Consider the following 6,917-nt stretch of genomic DNA (forward strand, 5'->3'; position numbering starts at 1 on the left):
ATTATTTCTCTCAAACCTTACTAGATGAGGTATCTGTAGGTTGAGTACAAGTTTGTTGATTATTTTCTCATCCCTTTCCTTCAAGTTACTAGTTACTATTATGATGATCAATTTTCTTTTGGATCATATGCTCAATACTAAAGTGCTAAACTTGCAAATCTGAAGAAGAAGAAGAAAACAAAACAGCTACAAACTTGTTTATTAAAGAGAATATAGATCTTCATGTCAAGATTACGCTTGAGTAGCCAATTCCTCTTGTGGATGGTTTTGAATAAAATAAGGTAAATTCTGCAAAACAAAAAATGATTAAAAATGATGGGTTGCCTATCATCCAACGCTTCTTTAAGGTCCTAAGCTTGACCTTTCTATTTTTCTGTTAGGGCGACATATATGACACAAAAAACACATCATCTTTATTCTTCCTTTTATTTGGTAGGAATTCCATCACTTTTAGGAATTGAAGGTTTTTCTTCCATACTTTCTTCAATTTGATCGTATTGAACAAGACATAAATCTCATCCAATGCTTCATCTATTTCTCCTCTTTTATCAGCCTTGTTTCTAGGTGTATGACTATTCTTTTTTGAAGATCTTGTAGTTGGACATCTAAATATAAACTAATTATTGAAATTGAAGCTTCATCCAAACCGATACAATATTCATCTTGCATTCTATCTCTTTTCTCACATATCTTTTTTTACCTATGTTGCTTCTTGCTTCTATTTCTTTATCAGGTGTTGTGAATTTTTCTTTTTCTTTCTCCTTTTCAATTCCTCCTTCATCGACTACCCCATATTCCTATTTGAATTTTCATTCAATTTCCTTATCTCTAGGACTATCTAAATGATTTCTATTGAAATCTCCATAGATCTCAATTTTAATGCTAATTGGCTATATACTAGACAAAGTTGCATAGCTAAGTTCTCGAAGGATGCTTCCATGTCCCTTTGCAAGGTTTCTTGCTGCCTGTTGATTTTATGGAAATTGATTTGAGTAATCTTCATGAACTAGGTCAAGGTTTCTTCAAGTTGAGATGATGAATCCTTCTTCCATGAATGATCAGTGTTAGGTTCTGGTTCTAAATAATTTCTAGCATTTTCCTGAATGAACATTTTTGCTGCAAGCTCCTTTGCATAAGCTTCAAACTTTGCCAAGCTAACATAGACGTCATCTTGCATGAGTGTCTTGACCTCACATACAAAACAAAAAGAATAATACCTTAATAACACTGCACTAGATAAATTTTTTTAACAAAAATAAAACTAAAAATAGAAAAAATAGGAAAGAAAATTTAAGAAGGAATAAAAATAACTAATTTCAAAAAAAATTTTTACAATTGAAACCAAAAATTAAAAAAAAATTAAACGTTACACAAGTGTCGTCTTGCTAAAATTATCAACAATCTTGGGCAACGACGCCAAAAACTTGATGACTTCTTGACAAATATACCGATAATCCCGAAGTAGTAAAAAGATCGAATTCGTAGGGATTGCCTTCAATTAAAACAAAATGTGTGCAATGTATAGAAAACTAGTAAAAAGGGGGGGGGGGGAGGTTTCGAGTTTCAGTGTAAAAAGTAAATAAACGAGTAAACAATATCATGAAAGCAGAAAGGTTGTGTTCTAGAATCCCATATTCCTATATTGTTTATGTTTGATTCCTTGTATGAATGGTCATGTCACTATAACCTCATGGCGAATTAGAAAAACCGTTATAGTTGGTCCCACACGAAATAACTCACTAACCACTACTCGGAGCTTTCTATCCCTAGTCCTCTAGTTTAAGCACGATTAGGCAATGTATATGATAACGTGAAACTATACCATTTATTTTACTCGATTCGTATGCATTTTAACATGATTTTGTGTATGTCTTATTGTATTATGCCAACGTTGGTGTCCTACTTCAAGTATTTGTTGATGCATAACTCATGTGTGAGAAAGAAGTAAAGACAAGAGAAGAAACAAAGAAAAAGGGAAGAAAAAAAGAAAATGCTAAAAATACAAGTTATGGGCTTGTGGCGTTCGCCACGCCCCTTTCCATATCACTTTAGAGTTTAAGTACCATGGCGTTTGCCATGTCCCTGTGGCGTTCGCCACAAACACGCAATGCTATTTTTCAGCATTTGCACAAAACATGGTCAAGATGCTCCCTATTTCCTCTCCACCACTAGCACACGAATTTAGGTAAGTTCAACCCTACTTCACCAATATAAAAAGACTGAATCAAAAGAAAAATTCATCCAAGTTTTTATCGTGTAATTTTGATTCTTAGTTTTAAGTAGAAATACTCTAAGAAGTGATAACTCTTCCACATCGGGAGCCTATTGCACCATTTCTTTTACGTTTACAAGTTGCTTGGATCAAGCGTGCCGACATCATTGTAATTTTCCTGTTATTATTTGTACTCGAAGAATCCTTTAAAGTTTAATCCAATTATTATTATTCATCAGATTTCTTTTAATTGCTGAAATCTTTCCTTTCCGCTTTAATTTACAATTCTTAATTTTGATTACGTTTATGTTTAAGGATTGTATGTGTATGATTAAGTTTAAAACCATATCCAATTAAACCTTTCGACATCAGTATGTAAGGACCATCGTTCCGACGGGATTCGGTAATAATTAATGATAATTTTTATGAGTTATTTTTCTAGCTCTGGTTTCCAATTCTAATTTAAAAAGGCTTTTGCACGAGAGTGAAAAGTCAATAAGGTTGTAAATCAACAGAATGAGAGTTTGAGATTTTAACTGGATAGTGGATTCTAGGCATTAATCCTAAACACAACGAGAGCGCTTTAGGATTAATTAGGATTTATCAATTTCCAAAAATTACTTTTAATTCAGGTGGGTGAACGAGAGCAAAATATTTTGGTTTAAGAGTATAACCCGAGTCAAGAACACGAGAGTGTGAGGCAAAGTCTTTTAATTTGATATTTTCTACTGAAAAGTGATTTACCTTATTTTGATGTTAATTGGTTACCTAATCCTCAAAGAATGATGTGATTTACATACTGATGCCTCTTTATTGAATATTTTAATTATATTATTATTTCCGGTTAAATTTTATTTCCCCGTCTCTCTTACTCAACCTAAGAAAAACAAAGCAATCATTAGCCTTAGCTTTACATAGTAACTTTAGATAACGATAGTTTGATTTTTGGTCCTTTGGGTTCGATATCTTTTTAAAACTACACGATACGACTGTGCACTTGTAGTTAACCATTTCGATAGACATACTAAGTCACGCGATCAAGTTTTTGGCGCCATTATCGGGGATCAATTAAGTCAATATCGTAACTCCGTTGTTGCACGGTATAGACTAAGGCAACTATTTTCCTTTTTATTTGTTTCGATTGCATGCCAAACACTCGCTCACGAGAAGACGAATTAGAACAGCCGATAGATGAAGTCGAGCGTTATATTAGATTAAGACGCCAACTTAGACAATTCTGTTTAAAGTACAACCTTCCCGATCCTGATATACCCGAACCAGATATGGCTTCCCCCGCTAACCGTCCTTTAAGGGACTATGTTGCCTCATCTCAGGATGAACTACACAACAACAATGTTGCCCCTGCCATCGACCAAAACGATTTCGAGTTTAAAACTTCGTTGTTACAAGCTGTACAGCAAAACCAATTCTCTGGCAGTCCTACAGATGACCCGAATCTCCATCTATCAGTATTCGTACAATATGCAAATATGGTAAAAGCTAATGGTGTTAATCTCGAAGCAATATGATTACGTCTTTTTCCATTTTCTTTAATAGACAGGGCTAGAGCATGGCTCCAGTCTTTACCATCCAATTCCATAACTACATGGGATGAATTAAAGAAGGTCTTTTTAGCCAGATATTTCCCACCTAGTAAAACGGCTATGCTAAGAAGGCAAATCAACGAATTTAGGCAAAAAGACATCGAATCACTTTTCGAAGCATGGGAGAGATATAAAGACATGTTGAGGATTTGCCCACACCATGGGCTTGAACCATGGCTTATTATCCACACCTTCTATGGAGGTCTCTCCTATAACACCAAATTAAACTTAGACGCTACAGTTGGCGGTGCTATAATGGACAAACCATATGAAGAGGCTTATCAACTCATTGAGAATATGGAAAAAAATCACTACAGATGGGGATGAGAGCGCACTTCTATAGTGAAACCTCAACCAAAAGGAGGTATGTACGAACTCAGTGGCATAGATCACGTCAATGCTAAGGTAGACACCCTGACTTAAAAGATTGAAAGGTTAACCATAACTCCTGTGGCCATCGTGGCTACCATAGCCCCAAGCTGTGATATATGTGGGGTACCTGGACACAACGTTTCCGAATGCCAATTACTAGTAGGCATCGCACCTGACCAGTTAAATTATGCTCAAGGAAACCTGTACTCCAATACTTACAACCCAGGTTGGAAAAAACATCCTAACTTCTCTTATAATAATAACAATGCCTTGTATGCTCCAAATCAACCACCTTCTGGTTACCAGACACCGACTCAGAGCGCACCCCAAGCCACTCCTCAAACGCCTAGAAACTATATTCTTGAGTTAATGATGGAAAACTTTATTGCTTCTCAAACACAACAAAATAAGGATTTTATGAACCAGAACATCCATACCTCAGAATTAGTGAAACAATTAGCAACTAAAGTAGATGTTTTGGCTACTCATAACAAAATGTTGGAAACTCAAATTTCTCAAGTAGCCCTGCAACAAAGCAACTATAGCAGCTCCAACTGGGACTTTCGTTGGTCAACCTAAGCCTAACCTGAAAGGTTAAGCTAATGCTATCATATTGCGGAGTGGGGCGGAGTTAGATGGGCCAGTTGATCCCAGAACACAAATTCCGCCGATGACTCAGAAAAATGGCCAACCTGATAAACCATAGGAAAAAGATGAAACCAAATAGGAAATTGAGAAGGCAAAACCATATGTGCCTCCACCACCATATAAACCATCAATTCCTTACCCTCAAAGACTAGCTAAGTCCAAAACCGAAGGACAATTCGTGAAGTTCGTTGAACTCTTGAAACAGCTTAATATTACCATCCCTTTCACCGAAGTTATTACACAGATGTCCTCATATGCCAAGTTCCTAAAAGAGATCTTATCTAACAAGAAGAAACTTGAAGATGATGAGATAGTGATGCTTAACACAGAGTGTAATGTTATCATTCAGAATAACATGCCACCTAAACTAGAAGATCCTGGCAGTTTTTCCATACCCTGTGTGATTGGGAAGACTCAAATTGGGAGAGTTAAGACCAACGAGAATGATGCCCTTTTCCATCTGCGAAAGACTCAAATTGGGATAGTTAAGACCAACGAGAATGTCTCTCCAACTAGAAGATCGTTCTGTTAAGTATCCCATAGGAAAGCTAGAGAGCATTCCCGTCCAAGTCGGTCAATTTTTCATCCCTACCAATTTCATAATAATGGACATCAAAGAAGATTCTAACATCCCAATTATCCTAGGTAGAACCTTTCTAGCAACTGTCGGTGCCATTATAGATGTGAAAAGAGTAAAAATGACTTTTGAAGTGGGAGAGGAGAAGATTGAATTCATTTTATCACAATTTCTGAAGGCACCTGCCATAGACGACACATGTTGTTTTATGGACATCATTGATGAGTGTATAAAAGAAATAAAAATGGAACCATCCGAGAATACTGAAATCCTAAAAATCTCAGCACCACCCACTATTGAGGATGACCAATACAAAGAACCATTCATAGATGACAGTTTAAGGGAATGTCTAGCATTAACTCCAAATCCTATGCCATGCCTAAAGAAACCATCTATAGAACTTAAAACACTATCGAAAAATTTGAGATATGAATGCTTGGACATAAAGCTAGAGCAACCAGTAATAGTCAATGACGATTTAGGAAAATAGAATCTGAAAAATTTGAGATATGAATTCTTGGACATAATGCCTTAGGCTAAAACATCTCAGACTTAAAAGGATCTAGTCCCTCTTTACGCATGCATCGCATTATGCTAGAAGAAGACTCAAAAACCTCTAGAGAGCACTAGAGGCGACTAAACCCGATTATGAGCGATGTTATAAGAAAAGGAGTGTTGAAGTTATTAGTGGCATGTATTATATATCCCATATCTTACAGTAAATGGGTCAGCCTAGTACATGTAGTACCCAAGAGAGCTGGTGTTACGGTTGTCGATAACAAAAAGGGCGAGACTGTAGCTAAACGTGTAGTAACTAGATAGAGGATATGCATTGATTACAAAAAATAAAATAAAGTCACTCGCAAGGATCACTTCCCCTTACCTTTTATCGATCAAATGCTGGAACGATTAGCTAAGCACTCTCATTTTTGCTATCTGGATGGTTACTCAAGATTCTTTCAAATCCCCATCCATCTTGATGACCAAGAAAAGACAACTTTCACATGTCCTTATGGTACATTTGCCTACAGACGAATGTCGTTTGGACTTTGTAATGCTCCCACAACATTTCAAAGTTGCATGATGTTAATTTTCGTAGACTATATAGACGACATCATGGAGGTGTTTATGGATGGTTTTTCCGTTTGTGGGTAGAGTTTCGAAGGTTATCTAAAATACCTAGAAATAGTACTTGATAGATGTGTGAAGGTTAATCTCATGCTAAATTGGGAGAAATTCCATTTCATGGTTTGACAAGGGATAGTACTTGGACACATAGTGTCCGATAAGGGGATTGAAGTCGACAAAGCGAAAATAGAGGTTATAGAAAACCTTCAACCCCTGAAAACTGTTAGAGAAATACGAAGCTTTTTAGGACATGCCGGTTTATTAAAGATTTCTCTAAAATAACAAAACCATTAACCAATTTATTATTGAAATACGCGGAAGTCTTCTTTGACAAAAAATGTCTAGAGGCGTTTGAATTATTGAAAAATGCCCTAAT

General features: G+C 36.1%; 1 non-coding gene across 1 annotated transcript; it reads right to left on the minus strand.

Moving 5' to 3' along the window:
* Positions 1 to 3,876: 3,876 nt before the first annotated feature.
* LOC127099455 (small nucleolar RNA R71) lies at positions 3,877 to 3,983 on the minus strand. The gene has a single exon (XR_007793953.1). It is a non-coding gene; the product is annotated as a small nucleolar RNA R71 (small nucleolar RNA).
* Between the last annotated feature and the right edge of the window lie 2,934 nt (positions 3,984 to 6,917).

The sequence above is a fragment of the Lathyrus oleraceus genome, chromosome 6, assembly GCF_024323335.1.
Source record: "Lathyrus oleraceus cultivar Zhongwan6 chromosome 6, CAAS_Psat_ZW6_1.0, whole genome shotgun sequence".
In the NCBI taxonomy this organism is placed as follows: Eukaryota; Viridiplantae; Streptophyta; class Magnoliopsida; order Fabales; family Fabaceae; genus Lathyrus; species Lathyrus oleraceus.